This window comes from Podarcis pityusensis (assembly GCF_964106645.2).
Source record: "Podarcis pityusensis genome assembly, chromosome: 1".
In the NCBI taxonomy this organism is placed as follows: domain Eukaryota; kingdom Metazoa; phylum Chordata; class Lepidosauria; order Squamata; family Lacertidae; genus Podarcis; species Podarcis pityusensis.
Genome location: NC_138028.1, coordinates 27,908,687 through 27,933,176, shown reverse-complemented (window position 1 = coordinate 27,933,176; position 24,490 = coordinate 27,908,687). Strand labels below are relative to the sequence as shown.

At 41.6% G+C, this 24,490-nt stretch overlaps 1 long non-coding RNA gene across 1 annotated transcript in view; it reads right to left on the bottom strand.

The window, feature by feature from the left end:
• Window positions 1-8,129: 8,129 nt before the first annotated feature.
• LOC308459345 overlaps window positions 8,130-24,490 on the bottom strand; it is a 28,193-nt gene continuing 11,832 nt past the window's right edge. The window contains exons 2-3 of the long non-coding RNA XR_013978020.1: window positions 9,356-9,475; window positions 8,130-8,495 (exon numbers count right to left, since the gene is read on the bottom strand). This is a non-coding gene — a long non-coding RNA (uncharacterized lncRNA). The remainder of the gene's footprint in view (window positions 8,496-9,355; window positions 9,476-24,490) is intronic.

The following is a 24,490-nucleotide window of genomic DNA, read 5'->3' as shown; positions in this document are numbered from 1 at the left end:
GATATCTGAGATACTTGAGAGATCCAGATCTCTGAAATAGTGTCTAATCTGTTTAGAGACACAATGACTCTCCTCCCCCCCCCCCCAACTGAGGAAGAGATATGTTGTACAAGCTGTACCTTCAGCCAGGTACACCATGTTCTCTTAAGTGTTGTTCTGCAAAGTTTTAATACAGAATTGAGAAATACAGAGTGCCCATGTTCAGTTCTGGGAAAAGTGTAGGGTGCAGTTTGCTGAAGGAAAGAATGATTCCTGCCATTGTGGCATATGCCTTAAGCTCGTCAAATGAGGGGGTCCCTGCATTGTATGTCAGTGCTGTTAAGAGGTTTGGCAGATGCCAGTCAGTGGGGTTGTTGAGAGTTTGGGGCAAAAGTCCAGCAACCCACACAGCAAGAGGGTCCCAAAGAGAGCAAGGCTGTCTTGCCACATTTTGGAGTATTTCCATCTAAAGATGAGTTCCCCATAAGACTATTAAGTCCAGAGTCTAAAACGACCTAACTGCTCCACTGGCACTGATGAGATACTGAGCATTTTTCCTAGATGTATCCTCTAAATGCTTTTCCTGTGGAAGCCCATCTGACTTTGTTGATCCTGTCCTTTAGAAGGCAACTTAATTATTATTATTATTATTATTATTATTTAAATAACCTTTCTGGAAGGAGCTTGGATCAATGGGGAGTTCTATCCAATTCTTTCTCCTTGACTATTTGTTTTATATTAGAATTGTATCATTTGCAAACAAAAAACAAAAAACCACCACACTGCTTTGCGAGTTCATGGGGCTTATGATATGGCTTACATTTTAAAATATAAATATATACATAAATAAATAAATATATACTGGTGGGGTTTTCTTTTTTTAAGGAAACTTTTCTCTTAGGAACAGAGTTGATCCCAACAGAAATCACATTGATCTTATACCTCCCAACCAATTTCTAAAAAATCTTTCTTAAGGACATTCTTTCTGCCTCCCTTGTGGTAGGCCTCAGTTGCCTGCTTGTCATATAGTGCTTACGTATTACTCCTACTGGCCTCTGCAATGTTTGGGTGACTTTGCATCAGAACTCTGTTCAGAAGGGCAGCCACAGATGGGACAACTGGCAAGCACCATCAGCACACTGGAAGCTCCAAGGCCAACAGTGACATGCTCCCTCCAGTAGAGGTCAGACGTGACACTGAAAGTGGGTGTGAATAAGAGGCCAGCAGAGAGGATTATTCATGCGCCTTTGGGAAAGGGACTTGCTCACCCTGTGATAATCTCAGGAAGGAACAACCAAGAGGCTTTGGGGCCCTTCTTATTATTACTGTACATTGCTCCTATCTTCTTCTTGCTGAACAAGACCTTGCAGTTGTGCTCCGAGGCCTTTGCAAAACCAGTTCATTCAACATGAAGATTGTCTGGCTTATCTTATTGGCCCCAGGGAGCCCCTGCAACAATGTCATCAGTTTCACTTGTATGCCATGTCTTGGTTGAACTTGCATATGCCTGTGAACAGCCTGACAGATATGCACAACACTCTTAGAATCAGACACTTAGGTGAACTGAATTGTTCTGAGTCCATGGATAAACTGACTACATGGAGAGGGTATAAGCTTGCCAATTTTGTGTGTGTGTCAGCCCAGCAATAAAATAAATAAAATAAAATTAGCAAGTGAAGGTTCCCTACCAAATTTCTAGGTGACAGGCTGCTGTTAAAAGCAGAGCAGCAGGGCTATTAAAAAGATAGCAACAATAGCAGAGCAGGGTGGACTTCATCATCTAGTTATTTCAGATGATTGAGAGAAACGCTAATGCGGGGAGGGGGGTGCAGTCATGGCAATCCTAACCTGGCTGAGTGGATCACCAAGAGCACATTACATCATGTTACTTGGGTTTAATTAGGATATAGCTTTTATTTATAAAACCTTAAATGATTGGACACTAGTGTTGCCATTTCCCTCCACCTCCACTGCCTTTTACCTCTATTTGGGACGTGCAAAAATGCAGTGCCAGTTTTCCCCCAGCAAGGAGATACAGTGATGGGGAGATTCTGCAGACGTTGAATTTCTGCCTATTTGGAGGAAATGTTTCAGGAGATGAAAAATCCACCTTGAGTTTGACAAACCTTGAAGCCAACCTTCTCCTCCCTTACATCCATCCTCAAATCTTTAAACTCAGCCAAGGTCTTATTGGCCAATGTGTCAAACGAATTGTGAAAGTATTAAGAGGTGTCCTCAGCAGTTGGCTGTCCTACAGTTGAAGAACTCTGTTTCCCAGAAGACATTTTCTGGAAGCATGGTCATGTTTGGACTATCTTTTAATAGCAAGGGTTAAGTAGATATGCAACCATTTCAAATCAATTTAGTGCTTCAGTCTCTCTCGTGGGAATTTTATTTACTGGTATTGGAGCAATGTTGTTTTAGCGTTGCTACCCAACCAGAGACTTCAGGATGGTGCAGGTTAAAAACTCAAATAAACAAGTGAACACACAGGAGTCTAAGATACTGCTGGAGTTCAAATATACAGGTGCCTATGGTATTGTCAATGATCATGTAATGGAATTTGTTCATCTGTGTTTCCTTGATACCTTTGGCGAGGAACAGAGAATTGCAAATAGGTTGCCTAATGCCAATCATTAGCATACCGCTGATGTTTCTTGGGATCGACCCAGACAATTACTCACCTCAAGCATTTGGCATAATTTTCCCTTAAGGAAACATCGATCAACTCCGCTGCAATTCACATACATGTGCCGAAACAACAGTCAGCTGGAGCAACTCTCAGCACATGCTGGAGGCTGTTGATGTCTTCTTAGCGCTTAGGCAAAAGCCTGCCAGTATCCATTAAGAACACACACCTATAGCGTGTTGTCAACCATTTTTTGTGGACTGCAAAGCCGCACTCCTGCACCAGCTCTGTAGGGTAAAAGGTAAAGGTAAAGGGACTCCTGACCGTTAGGTCCAGTCGTGGACGACTCTGGGGTTGCGGCGCTCATCTCACTTTACTGGCCGAGGGAGCCGGCATACAGCTTCCAGGTCATGTGGCCAGCATGACAAAGCCGCTTCTGGCAAACCAGAGCAGTGCACGGAAACAGCGTTTACCTTCCCGCTGGAGTGGTACCTATTTATCTACTTGCACTTTGATGTGCTTTCGAACAGCTAGTTGGCAGGAGCAGGGACTCAGCAACGGGAGCTCACCCCGTTGCGGGGATTCAAACTGCCGACCTTCTGATCGGCAAGTCCTAGGCTCTGTGTTTTAGACCACAGAGCCACCCGCATCCCTGTAGGGTACCTCACCATCAATGGATGAACCATCCCACTTCTCTCTTCTTGCCACCACCCAATTATAGGAGCAGGAGGATTGCTAGCTGAAATCATGCCTATTCATTTCAGCCCATCAGTCCTCCTAATCTCCCAGGCACTTTGGAGCAATAGCATAGCTCACAAGGTCTAAGTAAGGTGGGGGGGATAAACAGCCCCAAACTACAATTAAACAGCCTATTTAAGTGAAGTGCTAAAGAAAAAAAAGAAAGTGAGAGAGAACAGCAAGTAGGCACTATCAAAAAGGGAAGAAGAAAAAACACTAGGCCAGAATGTTGACCTCTGTAACCGTATACAAGGCAATCTAACAGCAAAAGTTACTCTTATGGTTATCTCTAACATTGGCTGCCTTGGAGTTGGTTGTAGGATAAGGGACAAAGGAATACAGGGAACATTTCAATATCCATAATCTTTTGTGTGAAGATCACTTTGAGGGACAGGCCTCTGGGTCAGCCAGTTGCAAGGAGAAAAGGCTTCAGGGAAGTGAGCTTAATACTTTGGGAGAGGGGGGAACTATCAAAATGTTAACTACTGTCAAAGTTCTCCAGCTTCCTAGCTATAAGGCAAGTTTTCCTCAGTTTGTTTATTTGAGGGGAGATGTGACCTCTCCACTTGGACATGATGGAGAAGTAGAGAATTTGGGGCCTCAGAAAGAACTTGAGATAGATCAATTTTTAAAGATAAATGGACTATCAAAAATAACTCAAGATAAAAGATCAATCTTGAATTCTAAAATAACTTCACAGGAAATTGAAGGTGCCATCCAGAATATGCAACTAGGCAAATCTCCAGGCCCGGATGGACTTACCTCCAAATATTATAAGACTTTGAAGGACTATTTGACACAACCTTTGTTGGAGGTATGTAACCAGATTATGGATGGGAAGAGGGCACCAGAAACGTGGAAAGAAGCTTTCATCACATTGATACCTAAGACAGAATCTGAAAAGACTCAGCTTAAGAACTACCGTCCCATCTCACTCCTGAATGTGGATTATAAAATATTTGCAGACATTTTGGCAAATAGACTTAAAAAGATTTTAAACGAAGTAATTCATAAAGACCAAGCAGGCTTTCTCCCTGGTAGACACTTATATGAAAACACCAGAAACATCATTGACATTTTGGAGCTTTTACAAACCAATAGGAACACAAGGGCGGTGTTAATTTTTATTGATGCGGAGAAAGCATTTGACAACATATCTTGGATGTTTATGAAGAAAAACTTGGAAGGGATGGGAGTGGGACGGGGGTTTGAAAATGGAATAGAAGCAATTTATTCGGAGCAGAAAGCTAAATTAATAGTGAACAATGTGGTGACGGAGGAATTTAAAATTGAAAAAGGGACACGACAAGGGTGCCCTCTATCCCCTCTTTTATTTAACTCGGTCCTGGAGGTGCTACTGAACATGATAAGGGAGGACCGGTTGGTACAAGGGATAGAGGTCGGAGTGAAACAATATAAACTGAAAGCTTTTGCAGATGATTTAGTTCTGACATTACAGGAGCCAGAACCCAGTACTAAAAGGGTTTTAGAACTTATATCCGAGTTTGGTCGGGTTGCGGGATTTAAGTTGAACAAACAAAAAACTAAGGTTCTGACCAAGAACTTGACACCTACTGAAGCAGAGGGGTTTCAGAGGGAAACAGAATTAAATGTGGTTAAAAAAGTGAAATACCTAGGGATCTATTTGTCTTCCAGAAATTTGAATTTATTTAAAGATAACTATGAGAAATGTTGGTTGGAAGTCAAAAAGGACTTAGAAATTTGGTCAAGATTGAAACTTTCCTTGTTGGGAAGAATCGCAGCCATAAAAATGAATGTTTTGCCGAAAATGTTGTTTTTGTTTCAAACCCTACAGATCGTGGACAGAGTGGAATGTTTTGGAAAATGGCAGAGGGATATATCCAGGTTTGTTTGGCAGGGCAAAAAGCCCCGAATAAAGTTTAAAATATTAACTGATTCGAAAGAAAGAGGGGGGTTTGCCCTGCCGGACTTGAGGTTGTACTATGAGGCGGCAGCCTTCTGCTGGTTGAAAGATTGGTTTTTGCTGGAAAACACCGATGTCCTAGATCTGGAAGGTTTTGACAATACCTTTGGTTGGCATGCATACCTATGGTATGACAAGGTTAAAGTTCATAAATTGTTCAAAAACCACATTGTCAGAAAAGCAATTTTTGCAGTCTGGATGAAATACAAAGACTTATTAGAGAGTAAAACCCCGAGGTGGTTATCACCGGTGGAGGCTAAGGCTCGAAAAAGACCCAATATGGAGGCCTACTGGCCGAAATATTGGGAACTAATTGAAAAAATTGGAGACAACTGGAAGCTGCAGAGCCAGGATAAACTGAAAAACAAGGTGCGAGATTGGTTACATTATGCTCAAATTCAAGAGGTTTTTAAATTGGATAAAAAAGTTGGTTTCCAGGTGGAAAAATCGAAATTAGAGACAGAATTGTTAGAACCAAAGACCAAGACTTTGTCGAGAATGTATAACTTGCTGCTTATGTGGAACACACAGGATGAGATAGTTAAATCTGCCATGATAAAATGGGCACAGGATGTTGGACACAACATCATGTTTGAAGACTGGGAAAGGTTATGGAACACCGGAATAAAATTCACGGCATGTAGTGCCCTGAAGGAAAACATTATGAAAATGATATACCGGTGGTACATGACCCCAGTCAAGTTAGCCAAGATATATCACCTGTCTGACAACAAATGCTGGAAATGTAAGGAGGCAGAGGGGACCTTTTTTCATCTCTGGTGGACCTGCCCAAAAGTGAAGGCCTTCTGGGAAATGATTTATAACGAATTGAAAAAGGTATTTAGGTATACCTTCCCCAAGAAACCAGAGGCCTTCCTGCTGGGCATGGTGGACCAGAGAGTGTCAAGGAAGGACAGAACTTTGTTTATGTATGCTAGCACAGCAGCAAGAATACTCATTGCAAAGAGCTGGAAGACACAAGATTTGCCCACGCTGGAGGAATGGCAGACGCAGTTGATGGATTACATGGAAATAGCTGAATTGACCGGCAGAATCCGAGATCTGGACGAAGAAGCAATTCAGGTGGACTGGAAAAAATTTAAAGACTATTTGCAAAAATATTATAAGCTGTATGAATCTTAAGATAGTGCACGATTAGGAAATGCTATGCTTTAGCAAATATGGTTAAGTAAATGGTAAAATAAGTGATAAAAGAGAAAATGAGACAATTTGAATCAAACATGTTATGTTTATTTTAATGGTTTTAAAATTGAGACATAATACACTGAATTTAGATACATAACAACTGAAAGTTACAATAAGGTATGAAATAAGGTAACAAATTGCTGACATTGTTAACTTAAAGAACGCAGAGCCAGAAGGTGTGGGGAAGTCCAAACAGGGATTTATTGAAAGTGGATTTATAACCTCTCTTTTTTTTTTTTCCTTTTTTGTTAAAAAAAAAAAAAAATTGTTTCTTGTATTTACTGTTTCTGTGTTGTGTGGAATCTACAAAATTATGGAAAGAAACGCAATAAAAAATTTATAAAAAAAAAAAAAAAAAAGAGAAGTAGAGAATTTGGCTATCTTGAAGGGAAATGCCCGGGCAAGGCAGATTTTCATTACAATTTTCACATCTGATTTGTGTGGACTCTTGGCCTGTTTGAGGGAGATATTTTGGCAGGTCACCTTATCCAGTCACTGAGACATTAGTTACACAATTTAAGTTGCACTCTCCAATTCCCATGAGCCCTGACCAGCCTGGCTGAGGGTCAAGTATGATGGGAATTGTAGTCCAGGAACAACTAACCTGGAGGACACCAGGTTAGCCACCCCTGTCCTAAATAATCTGCTTCTGTTGTTCTGTAACTTTTTACATGTACTGAGATTCTGCCAAGGAAGCATTGCTTCTATGGGCCTCTTCTATGGACATAAGCAACATCATCATGTGAAAGACCTTCCCCATGTGTTTCATACACACAGTAAGTATGAATCTTTAGTTCTATAACAGGAAGATGTGAGCAGCAGGAGCCTTGCAGGCAACTGAATCATGGGAACATGTTCATGCTGTCTCTGTTTAGAAGGACTGTAGTTCAATGACACATGTGCTGCATGCAGAAGGTCCCAGGCTCAGTCCCTGGCATCTGCAACTAAAAGGGATGAGTTAATGGGTGATGGTGAATACCAGTCCAAGATCCTGGAGAGCCAGAGGAAGCCAGTGATCAGGAACTTGTGGTCCTCCAGAGGTTTTTGAACTACAACTTTCATCACCCCAAACTACCAATAGTCTGGGACAATGGGAGCTGTACTTCAGCAACAGCCGGAGGCCCATAGGTTTCTCATCCCTGGAGTAGATAATTCTGTCCTGAGGATTTGCAGATAGACTGGCCAGATATAAGGCATCTTCCTAGAATCCCAGTCCCAACCATCTCATATTTAGAGTTGGGAAAACAACTGTCAGGGGCTGCCTGCCTGACGAAAGCAAGCTGGTAGCCAAGATAGGAGCAAATGCTGCAGAAAGGCAATCTGAAGGCTACTCAGGACATGAGCAATACCTAGAATGAGGAACCAGGCTACAGCCAGAGACTTTATAGCATCAAGTGGAACCAATGGGCTCTTTCTCTCGCACAGCTCCAGCAAAGCAGGCAGCCGCAATACCACCCTTTGACCACCTACAGTAGTGGAACTGAAGCACAGAAGAGAAAGACCAGCAGATCCTCCTCTCTTTCTGTCAGACCACCTGTGCAAAGAGTAGGGCACCTACATCCCTCTGCCAGGGGACTCAGCTATACAGCTGCAAATAAAACGTTCTGAATGTGTTGTAAAATGCAATATACAATTGTGAGCTATAGCAAATTCAATGCATTTTTCAAAATGATTTTTTTAAAAGCATTTTGAACAACTTTTTTTAACATGTGTGTAGATTCCACCAGAGTCTCTGGTTTGAGATTTGCAGCATCTTGCCAAATATGTGTTTGGCACAGGGCTAGAAAAAGCAGCCTCTAGCACTAGTGCTCATTCAGCCAAAAGAACAACCCTAGAAAAACAGAAGAAGAGGAGTCCTGCTGGATCAGACCAAAGGCCCATCTAGTCCAACCTTCTTTTTCCCACAGTGACCAACCAGTTGCCTTGGGGGAACCCACAGGGAAGATAGGAGCCCAGCAGCCCTCTCCTGCTGTTGTTCCACAGCAACTGATGAAAGCTCTGTACAGAAGGAACAAGGGGAAAGGGGCGGGGTTGAGATGCTTTTTCAGGTGACATCTTATTCTGGAGAATCTTAGCTGCAAAACTGTACACTGTCACTTTTTCAGATAAACCACATTATTCTATAAGAAAGGGTGGAGCATATGAAGAACGATTGTACTTCAGGGCTGTCCTAGCCTCATTGAATCATAGATTTGGAAAGGACACTGAGGACCATATAGTCCAACCCCCTGCAATGCAGGAATATGCAGCTGTCCCATATGGGGATCGCACCTGCAACCTTAGCATAATTTATTTATTTATTTATTTATACCCCGCCCATCTGGCTTGGTTTCCCCAGCCACTCTGGGCTGCTCCCAACAAAATATTAAAAATACAATAAAACTTCAAACATTAAAAACTTCCCTAAACAGGGCTGCCTTCAGATGTCTTCTAAAAGTCAGATAGCTGTTTATTTCCTTGACATCTGATGGGAAGGCGTTCCACAGGGCGGGTGCCACTACCGAGAAGGCCCTCTGTCTGGTTCCCTGTAACCTCACTTCTTGCAGTGAGGGAACCGCCAGAAGGCCCTCGGAGCTGGACCTCAGTGTCTGGGCTGAACGATGGGGGTGGAGACGCTTCTTCAGGTATACTGGGTTGAGGCTGTGTAGGGCTTTAAAGGTCAGCACCAACACTTTGAATTGTGCTTGGAAACGTACTGGGAGCCAATGTAGATCTTTCAGGACCGGTGCTATATGGTGTATTGTCAGCACCATGCTCATAACTGTTGCTGTCCGTCTTCAGTGGGTTATATGAATCTGTTGTGCTAGCTCTTTCCACGATTGCTACGTTCTCCCATCGAGAAAGCAAAATAAACTAACCTGCAAGTGTTAGTGGCAGATGAGAGGCTGCAAAGCTCCCTGCATCGCTCTCAGTGATGATCCTCAGCGATACGTGCAAAAGAACCACGTTTCTCCCGGGAAGTAATCAAGTGAACAAACCTGGCAATGAAACACACCTGGATGAGTCAGACCTGATTTTGGAACAAAAACTAACCACCTTGCCTGCCCAACCCAATATAAAAAAGCAGTTTCTCTGAAGAGAAAGAAGAAGAAACAGGAAGGTTGGTTCATAATTATTGATGGGAAACATTCCTGAGATAAAATCAAGAATGCAACAAAATCCAAGGCATATGTTGAAAGAAGTGCTTACAAATTCATCAGGCAACCCCTATTGGCTGGATGTGCTCTAAATGCTGGAGGGAAGAGGGCTGAATATATTATCCCTCATGTGTCCTGTTGGCCTCTTGCAGCCTTCATTTAAGACAATCACATTCCATAGAAGCTGAAGAGCTCCGAGTGTTAATATTTGTGATGCTGAATTGTATCCAAATAAGACATACTCAAGAGCAGAGCCATTGAAATTAAAAGACTTAATTTAGCCATGACCATTCTATTTAATAGGTCTACTGTGAGTAGGAATAGCATTGGCTACATCTTAGAACAGGTTGAGTATGGTAGCTCAGAGACGATAGGTAGCCGAGCTCCCAACATCTATCCCAATGGAAGGCAACACTCTTGTCAATATTACCTACTTCCCAATTCAATTACCAAAGCCCTCAGGCATTCAGAAGAGGCAAAGTACGTTGCCTGTTGAAATATATATGGTTATGTTTTCTATATAGTATAGATGGGCAATCTGTGGCTGTGGGGCCGCTTGCAGAAAGAGAAGCCCACAATTCTTCCATTCCCATTTGTTCCTGATTCTTTCCTCCTTTCTCTTTCCACCCTCCCCACCTTTCTATATAATTTGAGAAGAACTGGAATGGGAAATATGTTGCTTTAAAAACACTCCTTTTTTGTTTTTAAACATGTTTCCTAGTTGTATGGCTTGGATAAAAGAAGCCTCCACCCGCCCAGATGTCTTAGAACAACACATATAATCCTGCCTTGTGTATGTATGCGGGCATACATGTTAAAATCTGAAAGGAATTACTTCACCTGCTTTCAAGAAGAGTAGCCATATTAGCCTGTTGTAATAAAAAAGAAATTCTGGATTCAATCCCTGGCATCTTCAGGATATGCCTGAAACCTTGGAGAGACATTGCCATTCCGTGTCGACAGTACTGAGCTAGATGGAGATCAGACTTGGCATATGCCAGCTTCCTGCACACCTTACTTTACATCTAGTTAGGCCCTAAATGTGAGCAAGCATGACCTTGAAGAAACATTCTTACTTCACTGCGTAGCTTTTCTTTTCCTCGAACATGTTTAAATGTTTAGAGTTGAACAAGTCTCTTGCCTGATAACAAAAATGTGTGTGCGTGTGTGCGTACACACACACACACACACACAATGGATGAATAAATGAGCTGCCCTTCAGGCAAAGTAAAATAATTGTATAGACAATATGAGCAGCTTGTTGAGAGCTTCTGCTTGACAGTTCCTATCAATAATCAAAATGAGCAAACCCTCAAGAACGTTTGTTTTCCTTTTCTGCTAGTGAGGTCCGACCAACATGTTTGCTTTACATCTCCTTACCCAGCTAGTATTACACATTCCCTCAAAAAAAAAAAAGCCTCTACCCTTTAGTGGAATAATTATTATTATTTGATTCTGGTAAAGAAAGTTGCTGGCTACTTTTTATTTTTATTTTTAAATGGAATGAGGAAGGCTATTCTGTGGTGCACTCAGAAGCAGGCCAAGAGTTGAGGCTCCCAAGTCCCTTGGCTTCATCTGCACAGAAGGAGGTGCTAGAATGCCAAGGAAGCAGAACAGATTCCATTACTTCAGACATCCCCCTACATTAAAAAAACACAAACCCTCTTCCCCTGCAAATAGAAAGCCAGCACACTCTTGCTCTCCCCCAGGCTTGGTTTTTTACTTGCAGAGGGTTTTCTTGCTGGGAGCTTTAAAAATGGTAGCTTCCACCTTCAGGACTAAAAAATTGTAGTCTATTCTACCAGTTTTCCTGATTCCTCTTCCATTCTGCTACAAGTTGACACCCAGCCTCGGTTTCTTTGGATAGCCTTCCCAACCTTGGTGCCCTCCATATTTTTTGACTACAACTCCCATCAGCCTCAGCAATGTGCTGGCTGAGGCTGATGGGAGTTGTAGTGCCTTAGGATATAGTTTCTTATTTTAGCTATTAGTTACTTCCCAGTAAAATCACTATTACATTTACATCCAGTACAGTAGTACCTCAGGTTAAGTACTTAATTCATTCCGGAGGTCCGTTCTTAACCTGAAACTGTTCTTAACCTGAAGCACCACTTTAGCTAATGGGGCCTCCTGCTGCTGCCACACCACCGGAGCACGATTTCTGTTCTCATCCTGAAGCAAAGTTCTTAACCTGAGGTAATATTTCCGGGTTAGCGGAGTCTGTAACCTGAAGCGTATGTAACCTGAAGTGTATGTAACCCGACGTACCACTGTAAATTGGTCTGTCAATTGCTTCAGACCTTCCAAGTGTTCCTATTTTCCAGGGACAACCCTGATTTAGAGAAGCCGTCCCAGTTTCTGATTTGATCCTGGAATGTCCCACTTTTCCTTAGGATGTCCCTATTTTCACTGAATAAATATTGGAGGGTATGAGTTATCTGACTCCAAAGCTATCTGAAGGCAATCCTCCATAGGGAAGTTTCTAAAAATGTTTAATGTTGTTGTTTTTAATATGTTGGAAGCTGTCCAGAGTGACTGGGGCAACCCAGTAAGATGTGTGGAGTATAAATAGTAAAATTATCATTATGGACTGGGACGTCCCTATTTTCACTGGAGAAATGTTGGAGGGTATGCTGCTTCTGTCTGGCCACAAACGCAGGCTTGAAACCAACAGCACAGAATCCTTGAGAGAGCCCTAGACTAAAAAACAAAACACCTTTCTTGAGGCAGAAAGCATAAAATATTCCTGGCCATTACTCCTTGGGGCTGCAGGTAGTGAATGTTCTCCCATCTATTAAAATCAAACCAGCAGACCTCCCTGCACATACATTGAAAACTTGGAAAGTCAGAAAGTCAGAAAGAAGTCAAGTGCACAACTGTAGCCTTCTTCCTGATACCCTAGTTTGCTATGAGTAGGGATTTCCCCCCACCCTTTATTGCTGGGAATTTGACTGTGCATTTTCTCCTCTTGCAGCTTGAAGTGGTACATGTCAATGCACGTTTTGTCATGTGGAGAACTGTTTGCGTACATTCCTTTGGTTTTCAGTTGTTGTGCCCTGGTGGAACGGCATGCCTGGCCAATTGTCTTACCATCATTTTCTCTTTCTGCACACTTTTATGAGAAAACATGAGGAAAGAAGAAGAAATTGCATAGAGGAGGGGGGACGATTACACAATAATAATAAAAATTAAAAGCCATAGTATGAAGCACTATTTATCCTCCCATCAGTGTGTGTACCAGGGCAGCATAAAAAGAAATCTTCACCTCTGGTATGGATGGTAGGTGGGATGGGTGAGTGCATAGACAACCACTCACAATAGGAAGTGCACCAGCAGCTGGTCCTTCTAGGAGGCTGACCATCATTCCCCATATATATATATATGGAATAAGGAGCTTAAGTCAAAATTAAACCATCATGTCACAAGTTTTCTGCATTGTAGGGGGTTGGACTATATAATGCTTGTGGTCCCTTCCAAGTCTATGATTCTATGCTTGCTGTGATCATGGCACCTTCATCTTAAATCTTCATTTGAGGCTCTTCCAACAAGAAATACTCCAAGAGTACACTAGACCTCTGAATGGCTCTTCCACTTAGGCATCCGAACCAATGCTAACTGCTGGAGAATCAGAGTACTACAGGCTAATTTCTCCCACCTCTTTTGGGACTATGTTGCCATTGCATATTTCTGGAAAGAAGTAACAAGAAGAATTAATATGATCTTAAACAAATCCTATCATATTCCATTTCTCCGTGCTGCTATAAAACACATAATTTTAAAATGAGACATGTCTACCCAGTAGAGAGCCTAGGTTCACAGAGCACCCTCCTAGTCAAACACAGATTTCCCCAATCAGGTGTCCTCCAGATGCTGTTGGATTCCCATGGCCATTGGCAATGCTGAATGGGTCTGATGGGAGTTGGAGTCCAAACATCTAGAAGGCATCATGTTGGGGGAGACTGAGCAAATGTATCATACTGCAACTGCAAAAACAGAAAAGCCTCTAGATTCCTCATGACGACCAATGGGTAAAAAACCTCTTAGGCCTCACAGCTTATGAACAAATAAGTAAAGGTAAAGGGACCCCTGACCATTAGGTCCAGTCATGACCAACTCTGGGGTTGTGGCGCTCATCTCGCTTTATTGGCCGAGGGAGCTGGTGTACAGCTTCGGGTCATGTGGCCAGCATGACTAAGCCACTTCTGGCGAACCAGAGCAGTGCACGGAAACGCCGTTTACCTTCCTGCCGGAGCGGTACTTATTTATCTACTTGCACTTTGATGTGCTTTCGAACTGCTAGGTTGGCAGGAGCAGGGACCGAGCAACGGGAGCTCACCCCGTCGCAGGGATTTGAACCACCGACCTTCTGATCGGCAAGTCCTAGGCTCTGTGGTTTAACCCACAGCGCCACCCACATCCCTCTTATGAACAAATACTTTACATGAAAAGAGGGGTGAGAGAAATTGCATCACATTTGGCAGAATTTCTTAGAAATCTGGGTGAACTAAAAAGATGGGTATCTCCCTCTGGTACCTCCCATCATGAACTATACCATGTTTTGCTTTTCTTTTTCTTTCCTTTTTTTATTCCCACTATTGTTCCTTTATAACCATTCTTCTTTCTTCTATACAGTATATATTACCAAATCTCCCATGTCACCAAAAATATAAATGAGAAAGGCAGGAGGTCTTTTATTGTAAAAATCTCAAACAAAAATCTATAAACAATTTTTAAAAGGCTTCCACTAGGGATATCACAAAACCCATAGATTTTGTATGCGTAAAGAAGTCTATGTTACAGATAAATATCCTAAACAGGCAGCAAATATTATTGTCATATTTTTTTCAGTGGAAAGTGTTCATTTAATCATAGAAGCTGCCTGCTCCATTAACAAGTAACGTCAAAAACAGCCCTCAGATTGTCAAGCATCATTAACCTGTGGTAGCAAATATTCTTAAATGAAATTATTATGATGTGGGTTTCACTAATTAATATCACTCCAGTTACATAGTTTAATGATAGGAATGCATTACTGTTAAGTTGTCTAGGCACCAAGCCATTATTTCCCAGTGCCCAGACTCTGTACATCTTGCTAAAGTTCTCTAAAATCAGCTGAATGCAATCTCAGGATGGTGGAAAAAAGCACAGCATTTGAAAGAATGAATGCTGTATTCACTTACGAAACAAACAAAAAGCTTTGGAGTCTGGATTATTGGTTCTTTAATCAGGTTGGGGAGAATCCATCTGTAATACAGCTAGTGGTAGCCCAATTCTGGTGTCACCTGTAACCCTGAGATGTCTGCAAATATTACATGAAGGCTGGCAACATGACCCTTGCCATGTGGAAGTCCCTTGCAGACGACCGTAGTGCCTGGCAACAGGAAGTCAAGTTGTATATCCGTAGCAGTGACCAGAGGAGGAATGACCGCTGGGAGGAGTGCAGAGAAAAGAAATGCCATGGTTCATCTGCAGCAGCACAACCAGATGCCTTCATCTGCCCCATCTGCAATGAAACATGTCTCCCCCACATCAGTCTCTATAGCCACAGCAGGTGCTGCAACCAGCCAATAGTTTGACCTCACCCCCAAAGGCGCACCCTTCCATTGTCTCCCAAGACAGACGGATGCCAACTCAACATATAATTTGAGTTCAAAGCTGATGTTTTCCTACCTGGTCAGAGATCCCATTGTTCTCTGTTTATCTTCTTCCTAAAGTTTGCCTTAAAATGTCTAACATTTCAATACATTTTGAGGCTCAAAGGTGTGTAAGTCAAGATGAGACTCAATGCTTTAGCACCTGGTTATGATTCAGGAGTTAAGTACACTAACTCACGCAAAATAAAACCTTAGAGTTATACTTTTTTTAAAAAAAAACCAACAACTATAAGGGGCTCTATTTTTATACCAAAAAAGAGAGAGTTAAAATTGGTGCAGATACTCCACAAAATTGGATCTGTTTAGTAATGTCAACACAAATAGTCCCAATTCAGCTAGCAAGCATCTTTACCACATGTCTAAATTTAAGTCTGGGAATCATCTCAGTGGCGGCAGCAGAGTTTGCTTAGCAGTGAACTCACTTGCGGCGCCCAAAGAGAAATAAAATATCACCAGCATCACCATTACTCCTTTGCAGTGGTTTATTTTATTTATTTATTTTTTTAAAAAAATGATTTTAAAAAGGCAGAATGATATTTTTGCATTGTTTGGGCACCGAAGGGCTAAATGTTCAGCCTCATTAAACTTTATGAGAGAAATAGAGAAAGTAGCAACAGACTTAATAATAATAATTATGTTGCACTGTTCCACTCTGAAGTGGCATACCAATATGAAATCATCTGTGCCAAAGAAAGAGGCCTTGAAGTTTTAAAAGGCCCATTGAATTTAGTGGAAATGCTGCCCCTGTTGCTTTCTGAGCTGCTTGCAAAGAGCCGCCATTAGAATTGCTTAAAGGCTAACCCTGATGCACACAAAGAGATAAGCTGTATAATTATAAAGGAAAACGTATGAGCTGGAAACCTGAAAATGCTCCTTTAGAATCAATCTTACCCAATATAATAGGGCTCATGCAAGATGGTCTGAAGGATGTAGCCTTAATTCCCGTGCAGCGTCAGTTAGCATTAAGGGGAATTTAGTCCTTGAAACTGACTATGACATATATTCTGTTCTCATTGATTGCATGTATTTGTTAAGAAACAAAAACAGTATATTGAAGAAAATAAGGAAAATGTTTTAATTAAATGAAAAAGCTGGACACCGATTGAAGTATTTATTATGATTGTGTTTATAGTTATTTATTTATAATATTTATATACCCGTTGGCATTTATAAGATGTTGTTAAGCCACACCTTCATGGCTGGTGCGCATTAAGCTGCCTCAACTCATTTATCTGTTAATAAGTGTAAGATATACCTCTGATCTATTATACATTTTTACATTGATTAACTTGAGTGGCCTGAATTGGCAGGTGGATTATTTGCTCATGAAAAATAATGGCTGATGGCTCATGTTGTAGAAGGTGCTTGCTTCAACTGTGAACTGAAATCACCCTTCCTAGAAAAGATCTGATTTCAAAAGGTTTTTTTCTTGAGAAAATGGACTCTTAACAGTGGCCAAGCACAACAGGAAGCTGACCTTAAACTGAGTCAGACCATCTGTTCCTTTAGCTCCGAATTGTCTAAAATGGCTGATAGCAAATCTCTAGGGTTGGTCTCTCCCCCAGTTACAAACCTGCCCTGTAAAAGGTAAAGGTAAAGGACCCCTGGATGGTTAAGTCTAGTCAAAGGCAACTATAGGGTGCGGTGCTCATCTTGCTTTTCAGGCTGAGGGAGCCGTCATTTGTCCACAGACAGCTTTCCGGGTCACATGGCCAGCATGACTAAACAGCTTCTGGCACAACGGAACACCATGACGGAAACCAGAGCACACAGAAACACTGTTTACCTTTCCACCACAGTGGTGCCTATTTATCTACTTGCACTGGACTTGAAAATGGAAAGCGTAATGCTGGTGGTCAACAAAAGAGGTTTAAAGACTGTCTCAAGGCAAATCTTAAAAAATGTAGTTTTTTCCAACTGACAACTGGGAGACACTGGCCTATGAGTGCTCCAGTTGGAGAATAGCCTTTACCAAACGTGTCATGGGCTTTGAAGACACTCAAACTCAGGATGCAAAGGAGAAACGTGCTAAGAGGAAGGCACACTTGGCAAATCCACACCGTGATCAACTCCCAATGTCCCCACTGTGGAAGGACGTGTGGATCCAGAATTGGCCTCCACAGTCACTTACGGACTCACTGTTAAAACCATGTTTATGGAAGACAATCTTACTTGGCTACAAGTGATCGCCGAAGAAGAAGAAGAAGAAGAAGAGAGGAGGAGAAGAAGAAGAAGAAGAAGAAGAAGAAGAAGAAGAAGAAGAAGAAGAAAAAGAAGAAGAAGAAGAAGAAGAAGAAGAAGAAGAAGAAGAAGAAGAAGAAGAAGAAGAAGAAGAAGTTGCACTGGCATGCTTTTTAACAGCTAGGTTGGCAGGAGCTGGAATAGAGCAACGGGAGCTCACCCCATTGCGGGGATTCAAACAGCCGACCTTCCGATCGGCAAGCCCAAGAGGCTCAGTGGTTTAGACCACAGCGCCACCCACATCCCTGTATTCAATGTGTGTAATGAGGACCTGCATTTTTATATAGAATAGCAGCCTGAGGAGGGTGCTCTTTTGAATGTAGCAGTAGGAAGGCAGTGAAGCTTAACCCTTTCTGTACCAAGCACTGTTCTGCTCAAAATCCCCCACCACCACTCTCAGCAATGAGCAGGGAGATCTGCTTTTCATTTTTCTTTCAAACAATAAAATAAGATACCAAGAGACTTCCGGGTCAGCGCCATCGGTGAATGGCGGAGTTCCTCCGACTGGAGGAACGGGCTCCGTGGAAACTGGGTCTTCCCGCCACGGCGAAGGTGGGGACCTGCTAGAAATCCCAGGCGGAGGAAGCCTGGGAACGTGGGGTTTGGCAGGGCACCAGGAGCGCCCCCCCTACTCACCGGGAACCCCATTTTGGGGCACCGGAGCGAAGTGGGGTGAGCGGCGCGGTGCTGCGAACTGATTGCTACTTTCACGGAGTGAAGCCGCACAGCCATTGCCGGAGAGCGCTGACTTTTTCCTGTGGACAATTGGATTTAAAACAAGTACCCATGAGTAGAAACGGAAAATTGGATCAAGAAATATCTTAATTTGGCATCGAAGCGGGAAGGTTCAAAACAGGAAGTCCGCCTTCCGCTTTTTGTATATAGACTAAAGCAAAAACCTTGTAAGCTAAAGCCTGGAAAGCCGTTTAAAAAGTCTAAATTTCCTTCATTTATAATTACTGAAACCCCCTTGGAAGCAGGAGAAAAGGGGGGGGGCTTTGTTTAACCCCTGCAGGAGAGGGAGTGAAGAAGGATAAGTTTCCACCATCTCTAACCTGGGAACGGGGTGTCAGAGACAGAAATAGTTGGAGAGGTTCATTGACTGTGAATGGAATACTTTGACAGATAGCTAAAGAAGAGAAATAAACTGATTCCAATGTTGCCTTTTGCATTCTAAAGAAACAAAATATCTGAAAAATATCTGAAAAATGAAAGTAATTTTTCTTTTGTTGGATTTGCCTTAAAAAAAAATGGATACAAATAGAAATTGTCTCCTCTAGAGGGAGCTTGTTAAATTGTTGCTGCAGTCTACTTGAGAACTCAACAGCTGTGAGATTAAGATCGTGGGACCAGTCTTTTCTGACCTTGACTAAAGATGAGCTGGGAGGAAGATTGGGTGCTTGCTTTATGCAAGACAAGTGCCTTGCTGGAACAGATGCACGAGAAGATTGATTTGATGAATGAGAAAATTGACTTGATGACTGTTGTGGTTAATAACTGTGGACAAACAGGGAACATTGATACAGAAACTATTCAGGGACCAACTCATGAACCTGTATTGACCGGGCAAGTGCAGAAGATAATGGAGGAGGATAATATTTTAAATAAATATTATTTTTTAAAAAATAAGATACCAAGACTTTGTTTCACAGCTTTGCACATAATGGTTAGTTTGTCCCCCATTCTCTGTCCTTTGGCAGGTCACCATCTGCCAGCTTCAGTTCCCCATCTATAAAATGGGACCAACAGTAACTCATCTCATGGAATTGCTTTGGGATTGAATACAATAAAGGCTGTGAACCACTTAGCAAAGACCGAACATGCTGTAAAAATGGTACAGAGTATACATGAGCTGTATGAATTACCAGCTGGGGATAGTTAATTCCTGAGAGACATTCATTATAGGATATGTTACTGTGACCCGACCGTTTAACAAAAACATTTTCCATTTACATTAACACTTTAAAAAATTGACAGCAGCTGCTCTAATGGCACTGGCTTGCATTCCCTGCTGGTCTATGAAACAAAGCCAATGTACACTCTGCCTCCCCCCAGACAGGCAGCCCCCACAAGTGCTTTGAAATAGACAAACAAATGCCAGCCATTGTGCCTCTCACCTTTACTACTCTGTGTAATTCAGTAAAGGATGGCACATGTGTTGAACATGTGGACCTCAAGTTGCAGTCCTAAAAGACTTACCAGAGAATAGGTTTCATTGAAGACAATGGGGATTGTAGGGATGGGAGAGACATTCAATTCAGCATTTAAAGGTGAACCTACATCATTTGTACTTCCCCAAGCAAAGGGTGAAACACACCCATCCCTTGAATTTTGTACTTCTCCGTGTGTTCACAAGTGTGTTCTCCAGCCAAGCAGTGTATACAAAAATATGCATAATAAAGTGTACATAAAAATGCTTTTATCTATTAGAATAACACACAAAAGTGTGTGGTATTAGGGGGAAATTGGTTTGCAAAAATGTGTCTATTACGTTAGGCAAAAATTTGCACTAAAATGCTGAATATTTTTTCCTGAGGACTTTAAATGAATCAGAAACGGACGTGGAAATTCTGAAGAACTGAACTTAAGGTTGGGAAAATGAGAAACTGAAATTCAGGTATAGTCACCCAACCCCAGAGGCTTACTTTTGAACAAACCTGCATAGCGCCATGCTGTACATTGTTAACATTTGCTCAGTGGATACCTAGATAAGGGATTAATCAGGATTGGGGTAAAGGGAGATGCAAATAAATGGAAGAAACTAACAATGACCTTTTGAGAATCACCAAGCACACATTATCATTTATCAGCATTCATTATCATTTATCTAATTAGGCAGATAATATATATTTCAAGTGCTTTTAACAAGGGGTAAACCTTAAGTGCATGTCTAAAAGAAGAAAGCCCTGCTGGGTTCCATAGCACCTACTGCTATGAAAAGAGAGGCTATTACCGCAGCCTTAAGCACTTTTAGGTCCTCCTGATGGAAGAGTTAAAATGGGACCTGTCTTTTTTGCTTGTGTATCAGTGCTGCTATTAGGTAGTAGATGAAGAAGTAGTATTAACAACAATAATTTTAAAAATGATAATTGAATTGAAATGAAGTCAATGAATGGCTCCAAGCTTAATCATCAATCCAACGCAAGATCTCCCTCCACCCTGCTCTGCTGGCTGTACCCATGAAGTGATGGCATAGGGTTGGCATATTTCCAGAAATTCTGGGATGTATGGCAACCTTAGATGACACCATCACTCTGCTGGCATGGAGCTCCAAATGAGCAGGTGGAAATTCCCAAAGTTGGGCCTTCAGAAAGCCCCCAAATGTTCTGGGGTGTTCTGAGGATGGAGCTGAGGATTAGACTGTGACTTCTCTGCTCCACCACACTTCACCTGCCCAGACAAGGTTTGGATGGTCCTGTAAGTCGTGCTTGGAGTAGACCCACTGAAATAAAAAGGGACTGAATCTCCCTTGATTTCAATGGGTCTACTCTAAGGATGGCTAAGTTTGGATCTAACACTATTAGTTTAGCTAATAACCCCGAACATATATAAAATAAGTGTGAGTGCATTTTTATATTATTATTATTATTTAATATATAAAACAGTTAAAACAAGTGCATTTATGAAAACAATGTTTAAAAACCTATAGAGAGAGAGAGATGATAGATATAGATAGATAGATAGGCTTAAAACAACAACATATACATAAGCTCAATCAGAGGCTGGATCTAGACACATCAAAAATGTGATTCAGTTAAACACACTGTAAACTTCATAAAGGGAAATCCTGTTGGCAAAAGACAAGACTCCACAGAGCATTGTATCACAGTGTTATAACTCATATAAAATGTTTTTTTCTTCACTAATGTAGCTGAGTCCCAAATCCGAAACAGATACCAACAGGGATACTGTAAATATTCTTTAAGGATTGTAGCTTTATTCTGTATTTCAAGTGTGATTTATTTATTTATTTTGCAGAAACAAATGCTCTAAATTGGAGTAAAACTAGGCAGTCTCCAAGCAAGAAAACACTTGCTTTTTTTTAATTCTGTGGGATGGTAACTCTGAAGTGTATAAATATCCTATCTCCACAAGACAGAAAACAGAGTCTCTCTCTTGCCCTGCAAGATTATCCATCTCATTTGGGAGCAGAGTTCAGGATATCTAGGTTTTAAACTCCAGGTCCTGCACTTTGTGAATATGGTCAAATCATATAATCCCTTGGTGTCTCCATCTGTAAGATGGAGATAATAAATTTCTGCACAACACAAGTTTGATTTCAGCCGGGCAGCTGGAGCCTATGAATTGACTGTATGTGCTGTAGAACAGTCAGTGGTGTCAGCAAGCCCCATTCCTGGCTTGTGAATGAGGACTGGCTAGGTCTTGGCTGCTTGCAAAGAAACACCCATCCACTTTGTTACTCTTATATTTGACAGATGCATACATAAGTGAGTTTCTCTGGCTTGTCCAGGACAGAAGAGAAAGATGGAAAACCATGCTATCCACATCCATGACCGAATGTGACAGCCATGAAAGCAGTGTGCTCATTGGCCAGATATTGCATACAAAAATGTGCATAGTAGGAGGAATTTGCATTAAAATGCTGATAATTTTGTATTTAAAAAAACCACAGTGGAAATGTAGCAAAACAAGAAAACAAAATCAGTACAGTATATCCCTACTAACCAATGAGCAAATTTGTTTGGGAGATATTATGGACACAGCCTGTTGTAATACTTTCTGACGCTATCTCTCTTTTTATGGAAGGCAATGGCATTATTACTAGACAACAGTATGGGACTAGATAGCAGAATGAAATGGACCTGTGTGATTGCATCAGTCTTTGTAGTGTTTTGTCAGTGACAGGCCCAAAGGAGCAGCTCTGAAACGACGGCCTTTGCTTGGCAAAAGATAACGCTGACAAATCCAGGGAGAAAGTAAAATAAACCCATGAGAACAATTCTGAGCTTGCAATACAAACAGAATTGACCTTCCTAGTGTAATGCGCCCTGATGTCTTGCATGTTCATTTGGCACTGTTGTGGCTTGGCTTAGACCTCTCACAATGAACAGCCATAACCAGTTCAAGGCTTGATCGATGTCTGTGAAGCTCCTGCTAGAACTGCCACCGCATTATCTTTGGCTGCTGCAAAGCTCCTAATAGCAACAAGATTCTCTTCTCTTCTAGTTGGGCTCGCCTCATTTCATAGGTTCCTGCAGAGGAGCCACTGAAGGAAAGCTGTTCTTTATTATTGTACCTGTTCAATGCAATCCCTTTCAAGCAGGACAGCCAAGACTTGACCGGAAAGGCGCAGCTATGTAGAGCAGGGATACACTTTTCCTAGACTTCTGCCAGCGTGTCCCGGATCTCCCTGGTCAGGGCAGGATGTCTGTAGTCATTTTGGGTCTCCTAACAAGAAGATCATGTCATGGTTGCCAAACTCCAGAATAAAAAAGCCACCGGAGCAATTTTGGCTGGTTTGAACATAGACGGCTTTGCTTTTTCTTTCTTTTTTTTAAGCGCCACTTAGAACATTTTTTTCCTTATTTCCAAGCCAGCAGCTAGCATAGCAGGACAAATTTGCTTTTACCTGATATGGTTATGAATGGTTTTATAATAATGTTCCACCATAGATCTGCAAATCTGGTTTGTCCGCCTCTTTCTGAGCATTTTTGCTGGTTTGGGTGGAAGAGGTGCCATCACAAAGATGAGGGAAAATAAAAGGCTGTATTTGGAGAGAGAGTCTTGGGCACAACCCAGAAACTGCCCAGGGAAATGGCATGGTGCTCCCGTGCTTTGGAGCTACATTGGTGCCCTTATGCAGTGCTATTTTCTGGGGGGACGCAGGGGGACGCATACCCCTAAACATTTTGTGAATCTAGGTTTGGCCTCATTGAGAGGCAGAATTTCAATGAGTAGGAAAATGAGAGTACCCCTAAACATTTTTTTAGAAGAAGAAAAAAGCATTGCCCTTATGTACACATTACTCCAATCCCCAGTTTAATCTCAGACCCAGTGGGGTTTTTTTCTGGGGGGGACACAGGGGTACGCATACGCAGTCCAATCTGGGCATCTGGCATAGATGATTTAAAAATAATCTTAACGGTAAATAAATTTCATCCTTTTAAAAAACCCCACCCCTTTTTACTACAGCTGTGGCTGACACCATATTTTTAAAAAACAAAAACTTTGTGTTCAATAAATTCTTTTGAAACCCATTTTGAATGAAAGATGTTATAGAATCCAGCGTTCTGCAGTGAAGCATAATAATACACTTCCTGAATGCCTAAAACATCTTTGATATAAATGACTGAACAATAAGGAAGTCATGAGAACCAAAGATGTGTGGGCACTCAGAAATTTGAGGAATGAAATAATGCTCCACTTTCTCTGCTTAGTCTGATGGATGACTGTACGTCCTGAACATTTCTGCACAGAACGATGGAGAATATGGAAAATTCATTTCAAAAAACGCATCATTTACTCCAAATATTCACTTAGCATGCAAAGAGTGTGCCCAAATGGGACATAATGTTTCTTTTATTTATGGCAGAATATAACTACGTACACTTCAGTAAAAAGGGCACCAGTTATAAGCAGTCCCATTCAGAAATTCCTTACAAATGATGGATCACGAGTTCAGTCTTCTTTTCCTCTTTTCTCGGTCAAGGGAAGCACATTGCGTCAGAACTTGTGTTTGCAGCTTCCAGTAATATTTGCATACAGATTTTAAGTAACAATAATACTATATGCATTACAAATTCTGAGCATTGGTTTGGTATCTCAAGAAGTTAGAATTGCTGCATAAAATTGGTATGTTTCTATGGCTTGGATAGCTGAAGCTGGACCATAGAGACCAATGTTACTCAGAGTTGTTCCAATGGTGAAAACAGTTTTCATAGTTGAACAGATAATATTATAGCAATGCATTTTATATATATAAATCAGAGACAGGGTTGCC